Here is a 9,367-nt window from a genome sequence, read left to right as displayed (position 1 = left end):
CACAGCCATAAAGTCTCATTTCTTGACGATGATTTCTTCACTATTTTTTATTTTAAACAGTGTTGGAAAATAGCAGCCTCCTATTTTCATTCCCTGTTAAAGCCAACTTTGACTGAAGCCCAAATCCTTATAACAAAGGCCAAGCCATTTACTTTATGTATGTCTCTGAAAAGAATCAGTGGTCACAGAGCAGCAGTGTCCTCAACTGATTTTAAAAAAAGAAATGAACAGCATATATTTTGAAGACAACTTCTGCATTTGGAAACCATCTTCTCTGTCACTCTTGAGACAGGTGCTATGGAAGATGACTCCAAGTTGGTTTTATCACTCAAAAAGTAATTTTCCTTAAAAAAAATTCCTACACAACTGCCATCTGTGTTAAATTATATGTCTATAACTCAACAGACAGAAGAAGGTACTTTTGTCTTTCCATCTGTGCCAGGTCCTTTGTCTGCAAACACCAAGCTTTGCTGTTTGAATAAAAATATTTTCCTGATATTTACGTGTCTAATTGAAATTATAGTTTGAACCTAATGCATATTCAATTCATTATAATATATGAGTAATTTTTTTTTCTGGTTACTCCTTGGAGCAGAAATATTGGTGTACAAAACTGTATTCCATTTCTTCTAAATACCATACATAATTGGACAGAAACTCTCATCATGCCCTACTTTCTTTGCAACTCTGCCCCCATCCCCTGCTTCTCTATAGGAAAAGTAAATTTGATCAGATTTCTACTATTTGGTAGTTTCTAACTCTGTAAATACTCTTTCCTTGCATTAAGCTGTTTAGAAAATGTACAGTTCTTCTTGAGATCCCAAACACATTCACATTGTAATGTGTAACTTCTTACCCAGTATGCTCCAATCCCCCTGAAGTCTCACAAGTGAATCATACAATGTTGGATTACTAGCTGTAGAATTTGCTAAGTAATTTAGGCATGCAGAGATTGCATACAAAAGGATGTGATAGAAATTAAAGTTTTTGTACTTTTATTGTGCACTGTTCAAAGTGACAAGGAACCTGGCATTCCTTTGGAATGCTAAGTAATTAATATGGAATGCAAGCCTTGTAAACCTTTTTCTCAGTAAAAATCAGTTTTTCCTAAAGAAATAACTGATACCTTGAAAGAAAGTCCTTCCACATTATGGCCATTCTAGATAACACCTCTCAGATATCTGCACTCCTGCTAATTGTTTGGAAATTAATTGCATTTCCCACTATCTGCCTTTTTTGGATGCATCTTTGTTATACCTAACGGTTTCAGGAACTCAGCCCAAAAATTCAGGCTTGTATACCCTAAAGCTAAATAATTTAAAGGCAAAGATGTTCTACCAAACTAAAAAATACCCAGCTTAATGCATACAATGCAGTGCACATGCAAAGCTATGCCTACTACTCCAACCACAACTTTATGGAGGCTGACTACAACGCTTCTTCCTGATTATCAACAAACTCTAAACCTAGCTTCCCCTGTAATAATTCAGATTATTGTTCCAAATTGCTTTAATATGATGGTCCATAAAGCTCATCCTTTTAACCCAAATGTATCCAGTGAATTAAAAACAGTCCCCACAGTAGCAATCAAATGTCTCCTGTGCCTACTCATCTCAGGAAGCAAAGTCATCCTTGATGAATTCTATCAAGCTAAGCTGCAGCAATCAGCAGCTTCTTTCCCATCATCCAGCTGTACTTCTATGCTAAAATCTCTGTCAGTTATACAAAAGGTCTGCCCCCCTCCAGGGTGTAGGTGTATCAAAATCCAAATTAAAAGAAAACACACACAGTTGTTTAATATTTGTCTCCCCAGTTCTATGGCTGAAGGCAAGCTCCTCTGTGTTTTCTCATTCCCCTTTCTTTCAGATTTCAGGAAAATGGTTTTCACGTCTCTTGCTTCACAGAGGCAATCACTGAACAGCAGAACCCAAATACTTCTAATAAGCCCTCCAGCTCTCTGCCTAACAGGACATTGTGGAAGGACCTTACTTAGATTGTTAGAGATAAGTGTTCAACACTTATTCTGTACTTCAGTGATTTTACCTCTAACATTAATATAGTGTCTTTGCTACACTTGCATGAGGCTCAGGACTCACACATCACAAAACCAGACTTCAGGCTGATTTCTGCCCAAGCAAGTGGTTCTTCTTCAAGGGAAAGGAAGTGTTATTGGCTGAAGTGTTATTCTTTCTCTTTTCCTCTCTCACTTCCTCCTCTTCCCCTTGCACATGGTACTGAATGTGTGTTTATTGGTGACTGATGCCAGGGAAACAGAAAAAGCTCATGTGCCTCTGTGTGGTCTTTGTTCTATTTGCCCGCCCACTGATTTCATGTTTTCCTTTGCTTTAATGACTGTACAAGAATCAACCACACAATTATGCCCCTATGATTTACAGGAATAAATAGGCTTCTGATGAAGGGTTTTGTGCTGATTTACTTGTAACAACTTTCCCCCCAGTTGTTACCCTAAGACACACAAGCCCTAAAGCCTACACCTGGAGTGCCCTGTCTGCTTCATGCCCCAGATGATTGTTGGGCAGCTATTCTTAGATCTCCTCTATGCTGCCAAACTCTTGCAATACAGTTATCAGCAATGAGTTTTGCCTGACCTTGAGCCTGCTGCAGAGTGACATGGGAAGCTTCAGTTTTCTCATATAACTCAGCCCTCCTGGGGGGAAAACAGTATAAGAAAAGCCAAATGGTCTAATTAGTCTCAGACTCACAGTCTGGAAAGGACAGACATCAGCCCTCTGCACTGCAGGAAGCAAGATGGTTCTTTTTCCTTCTCCTCAGGGGCCCATACTTTTCCCAAAGGAGCAGAGTTAAAAAATGAAGAGACAGAAAAAGAAATAAAGGCCAAAGAAAGACAGCTCAATATCCCCTTTTCTAGTTTTTATTTTCTTCTCAGAAGTTGAGATGTGGTCCTCTTGGCCCATCTCCGAGTAGTGCAGCAATTCAGCAGGCAGGTAACAGGATACCATGGCTGGAAGAACCACAAGAGCTGGTCTGCTGGTCACTGGTGCCTAGCTTCTGGAGAGGGCTGGCTGTGATCCCACCACTTCAGAGAATGAGGCCAAGACTGAGCAAACAAAGAAAATTCCATTTTTTCCCCTGCAACCACCTTGGAAAACTCGCTCTTTATACCCTCTGTTCCTTTTAGCAGCAAAACATAAACAATATCTATAAATGCTATGCAGGTACTGTCACTCTGAAAAATTGTGGTCTCTGATATGTATGATTAGTAGCCTTTTCATGCCTCTGTGGAGGCTTCTTGTGAAATTAGGAGCAAGTCTCACTGAGTAAGAAAATCAGAATACATCATAAGGTAGAAATGATTAGAAAGTTTCCTTTTATAGTCTATAATTAAAGTGTAGTTTTAGATTAGAAAGCTGAATACCTGGAAGATTCATGGAAACTCAGTTCTGCCTTTCTCATTCATATACAAGAATGGTGTATTTCCCGTTCTAGTTTTTGTCTCTTTAGTGCAAGGATTTGACTTCACTTATTTACTGCAGTCTGAAACCTGGAATAAATGCTCGACACAGCAGAAAACGTTGTGCTGTATGTCACAAAAATTGAGTAAAGCGATAGTAAATATAGCCAAAGGACTTCTGAAGATGGTCAAACATATATCAAACACACTGGAATGTCAGAGGGTTATGAAAGATTGGTAGGTTGCTGCTTGAAAAGGTCAACCTTTAGTAACAAAAAGTTTTCAAAAAACCAACTCATCTTGACACACAGGCTCACACATTTTAGGAAAGAGAAGAATTAAAGAGGATAATTGAAAATTTTTAAGAATGCCTGGCATGTGACAGGATTACATCTTGTAGCTGGTGGTCTTTCCTCTGACTAAAATTGAACAGAGAACGGTTTGTAATACATTAGCATCATCTGCTGGATAGTGCAAGGAATACAGTTTGGAAACTGCAATACTAAGTATGATACATACCATTACTGTATTTGGCAAGCCATGCAGAACAGGACGAACAGTTCAGACTCCTTCTTTGTTAGAACATTTCACATTTTCTTTTATTTCTGGAATGTTTTCCTCTGCCTAAAAAGTCCTAGCTTCATGTAGCAGAAAGTGCTGTGTGGTAACTGTAGGAACAGGATATTAGTATACAATATTGGCATTTAATTACAAATGTAACACTTTTAAAAAGAGGCTTAATTATTTTAACCATAGAAAAATTTGAACATCTTTGCAATGAAACCCAAAAAAGAACTTACAGTCCAGAGGCAGCAGTCCAAGTCACCTTAAAGAGGTAATACAAATTAGGGTGGTGCCAGAAAAACATATAGCACTGTGGGAAATCAAAGTCTCGAATGTCTTGGCTGTAAGAGATGCCAGACATTAATTTGGCAGAATGGGATACACCTCATATGCATGGAAAAGGCTGTTCAAAAATTACATCAGCAGTACTCCACAGTGATTGTTCTTAATCTCTCCAAAACTGAACAGATGTTGAGAATCATGAGCAGCTATCTTGACACAGATGAGTTACTGTTTCATTTACTCCTGGCTCCGTTTTTTTGCAAGGGTGGTGCTGTGCTCTCAGCAGAAGGCCCGGTGCCTGCAGCAGGGCAGCTGTGCTGCAGGATGGACAAGAGCTCCCACCCTGGGTGCCACCTGCCCCTCTGGAGCACTGCAGCATGGGCTGAGCCTGCTGCACCATGAGGGTCTGCTGATAATACAGAGGAGCCCCAGGAGTGCTGATTCTTTGCACTAACTACCTGTCTAAAATCAGGAAATTCTGAAGCATGCAGAATTTTCCAAGAGCTGCTTATAGGAATGAGGACTGAGAAACTTTTCCTTTGACTTCTCCTCATGCCCATTTGTGAGGGCTCATGGATTTTCAGAGAAAGAAATACATCATTTCAGGAACACAGGGTTGTTGCCACGGAAAAGATGAGGATATTTTTAGTCTACAACCTCTGTGACAGAAGACAATTAGAATTGCTGTATTTTAAACTGGGATTGCATCTAGTATGTCCTATGTGGTGTAAAAAACTGCTACGAAGCAAGCATTTCTTTGAAATACTCTGCTTTCTAAACAGAGAAAAAAAGGAAGCCCATAAATACTAGAAAGACAAATGACGTCTTACAAAGTCAAAAAGTTGCATTACATAACACTGCACCACAGCCCCAGCTACTGATCAGCTGTGTCTTGAAAAAAAGCACCGTGGTCCTTTTAAATGCTCATGAATCTACATAAACATACACACTGCCATTTTCTCAATCTTGCAGCAGGAAGTTTGAATATACAAATACATTATGTAATAAATGATTTATTGTATAATTTTAACTTTTATTTTGAGTAATGTTTTCTTATCATTGATGTGTTTATTTGTATTTATGTATGCTGTTATTAGCAGCTAAAACTATAATATGTAGGAGCTGAGAATGGTGGGTATCCAGATTCTGGCCTTTTAAGTCCAACACAGGTCCTTGTAAGCCTCCCCAGTCTTGACTGGCCAAAAGAACTGCTCTTTTTCAGCATTTTTGCTGCTCCTTCCATTTATACCTTCCTTGCAAAATTCATAGAAGCTTCACAGAGCTGTTTATATACAGCAGTACAGCAGGCACACAGTCCCAGTCTTGAAACACTTAGAGGCTGCAATGTTCCACCCTTAAAGGTAAGGGAGCACCCAAGATTTGTAGCTGCTCATGGTCAAAAGGAACAACGAAAGTTAGAGGGTCTAACCTAACCCTAATGCTAATCCTAACCCTAATGTTAGTCCCTGAGCTACTACATAAGCACATGGCAGTGGATTTTGGGTAAGTGGTGAGGTGAAGGAAGGAAGGAAGGAAGGAAGGAAGGAAGGAAGGAAGGAAGGAAGGAAGGAAGGAAGGAAGGAAGGAAGGAAGGAAGGAAGGAAGGAAGGAAGGAAGGAAGGAAGGAAGGAAGGAAGGAAGGAAGGAAGGAAGGAAGGAAGGAAGGAAGGAAGGAAGGAAGGAAGGAAGGAAGGAAGGAAGGAAGGAAGGAAGGAAGGAAGGAAGGAAGGAAGGAAGGAAGGAAGGAAGGAAGGAAGGAAGGAAGGAAGGAAGGAAGGAAGGAAGGAAGGAAGGAAGGAAGGAAGGAAGGAAGGAAGGAAGGAAGGAAGGAAGGAAGGAAGGAAGGAAGGAAGGAAGGAAGGAAGGAAGGAAGGAAGGAAGGAAGGAAGGAAGGAAGGAAGGAAGGAAGGAAGGAAGGAAGGATGATTACCAGTCCTGGTTCCAGTATCAGTCCATCTGATGGGATGTCCAGCATGCTGGGGTGTGCACCCAGGCTTGGTGAGGTTACCATTTTATGGATAGGTTTTTTCCACCCTGAAGATAGGTTTCTTGCTTTCTCTTCAAATTAGTTATCATGCACAGTTCCGTTCTTTCAGACCTTTCTGGAAATGTGTCAGAGGGCTCCACAAATCTTTGGTGGTTTGACCCTCACTACAGTCCATTCCAGCTTCTCAGCCCCATTCCTGTGCTTGTGCTGTACTGTGCTGTGCTTATCTCCAGTAACAAGAACAAGGACTTTTGTCACAGAAATTGCTACCCTACTTCTGCATGGCCACCTTCTCCAACCACAGTATATTATTACCAACAATCCCCCAGTTATTGCCAACAATGTTTCTCTGTTTTTGCCAGTGATCCTTGGTGGGCTCCACAGTCATCCAGCTATCAGTGTTTGAGACATACATATTGTCTTCTGGGATTCTGCAGAGCCCTTTTGACAATGCAGATTGACAATCCAAAAGTGAATTCTACTAAAAATTGGTCAGAGGTGAAGAGCAAGGAAGGTCAAGTAACAGTAGCATGAGCATATTCTGGTAATTGCCTGGGATTCTGTGTAGATTTCTATTTGCACAAATGTACTGGGGTTCTGACATGTAGGGTGTGTCCTGATTTCAGCTGGGGTTGAGATAATTTTCTTCCTGGTAGCTGGTGCAGTGCCGTGTTTTGGATTTCATATGAGAACAATGTTGATGTTTTAGTTGTTGTTGAGTAGTGCTTACCCTAAGGCAAGGTCTTTTCAGTTTCCCAGGTTCTGTTGGTAAGGAGCTGCACAAGAAGCAGGGAGAGAGCAGCTGACCTGCACTAAGGAAAATTCCACACCATGGAACATCATAGTCAGTATATAAACTGAGGGGAGGTGTCTGGGGTCCTACAGATGGATGCTCAGGGATGGGCTGGGAATCAGTCAGTGGGTGATGTGCAATTGGATTGTGAGGACACGAGAGATTTTTGAGACCCTGAGATGAAAACACACGACAATGAAAAGAGGTGTTATTCTAGAAAAGAATAGCTTTGGATAATAGCTGAAGAAAAAGGAAAGGAGAAAAATTATTCATGTGATTCAGACTGTGAACTAGAAGGAAGAATCATTAGAGAAGTAAATTAAGGTGAACAAGGGATGGCAGAATTTTAAAAAGCAGGGAACAGAAGTCTTAAATGTTCAAGATAACATGAATGGGGTAGGAGTTGAGACCCCAAAATTTCCTTAGGGCAGTTGATCATTTGAGGCTAGAACACAAGAGCTTCACTTAAGCATCAACTGACACCTTTCCATCTTTTCTGAGGGCATGACCTAACCATTCAGTCCTTCCTTTTCTTCTGAGAGGAAATCAGCCTGAGAGAACAAAAAGAAAAATAGCTAAAAATATACAGTGAATCATGGAAAATTATATCTACTAAATTTCACAGTGTACTGCTATTGCCATAGTAACCCTGGTTGGTAGATTACTGCAAGCTGTTTCTTTGCTAAATTTTCCTGGAAGCTTTGCCAATTCTCAGTTTGGTTTCAACATGAAGTTTAATAAAAAGTAACTCTGAGACCTCACATTGTCTCCTCCTATCTCTCTTTTGCCATTTTCCCCTTTTATTCCTCTTTGTAAGAGACAAGTCCTTTAGGGAAGAGTTTATAAAGGCATCTTTTACCAAAGTTGTAAATGGACCTATAGTAGGATTTATGCAGTATGCTATGTTTCTGGTTCTTGATTTCCAATTCAGTGAAATGCAATTCTTTGTTGGAAAATGAAGTATTACTTATTGCTGCTTTCTTTGGTTTTTCTCATTCCACCTAACAGAAAAGTCCAGCTGATCAGTGATACAGTGCCATATATCACAAAACAAGAAAGTAAAAAAACAGCATGAGAGGGAAAACATGAAAGGGGACTTTACCTCTTTGTCCTACTTCCTGAAACTAACAGCTTCCCACTGTGATAACAATCCCCAACCTGAGAGAAGGGTAGGAACTATAAAGAAAGAAGGCAACTCAACCAATGTATTTATTTTATGAGAGCTTCTTTCTCAGGTGTTCCAGAGGTGCATTTCATGTGTGCTTTGAGAAACAGAGCTTTGCATTCTGCCTCCAGGTATGTATAGCTAGTCCCCTTTTTCTCTCTTGTGTCATTTCAGAAAACTAGGATAGGTAATGTACAGTGCCACAACTAGGATAGGTAATGTACAGTGCCACAACAGAAGATGAGCTGACTAAAATTGTTGGGAAAACACTGTGAGCTAAGTTAATTATTTGTTTTTGATCAGTTTTTGATGACTGCTTGGTAATGCACAATGAAACACACACAATATCATTCCTGCAGAGCAATGCTGTTGGCCTTTTCCATACAGAGGTGGAAACATGTCCAAAAGAATGGCATCCTTCTGGCAGATGTATAGGATCAGGAACATGTGGTGTCCTATAATTGCCATTCTTTGGCCAATGTGTCATGAAACCATGATGGGCGGAACAGATCACATTTTAGATTTTGGAAGCATACAGATGATCACTTTCTCCATCTGATATAGCACAATAAAAAGTAAAAAAATTCCTTCTTTTAAGAGGAAAAATAGTATAATTGTGGACATCAGAAGGACAAATTATGTACTGGAAGAATAAAAGCAATTAGGGGAAAAGTCTTGTGACAATTGAAATACCAACTTTTTAGAGACAAGGGGAAAAAACCTTTGGTGTGTAAACAGGAAGTTCCTGTTTGGCTTGATTCTTGAGCATTTCAAGCCAAAGGCTGAGTAGTCAAAGAAACAACTTTATGAGTCATCAGATGCAGAAAGAAATTTTAATGTTTGCCATCAGCAAACACAGAAATGTGAGAAGGATGCACAGGGGATACGCAACCTCTTTTGCTTTGAGAGAAAAAAATATAAAATTAAAAATAAAGCTTAAGGCAATACTTCTGGTACAAAAAGCTTTTAGAGTCAAAGCCCTTAACCTCTTAAAATATGACTCAGTCATCTACTTAAACTTATCTTGGGCAATACAAATTTAATTCTTGCTGCTACATCAGTCCTTAGAAGACCCTGTGGTTAAGTTATAAACTACTGTGTTTCATTGACAAAACAGGTCAGTAATTTCCTTTGTTGCAGCCC

The sequence above is a fragment of the Molothrus ater genome, chromosome 6 (genome assembly GCF_012460135.2).
Source record: "Molothrus ater isolate BHLD 08-10-18 breed brown headed cowbird chromosome 6, BPBGC_Mater_1.1, whole genome shotgun sequence".
Classification (NCBI taxonomy): Eukaryota; Metazoa; Chordata; class Aves; order Passeriformes; family Icteridae; genus Molothrus; species Molothrus ater.
Note: the sequence above shows the minus strand (reverse complement) of the source record.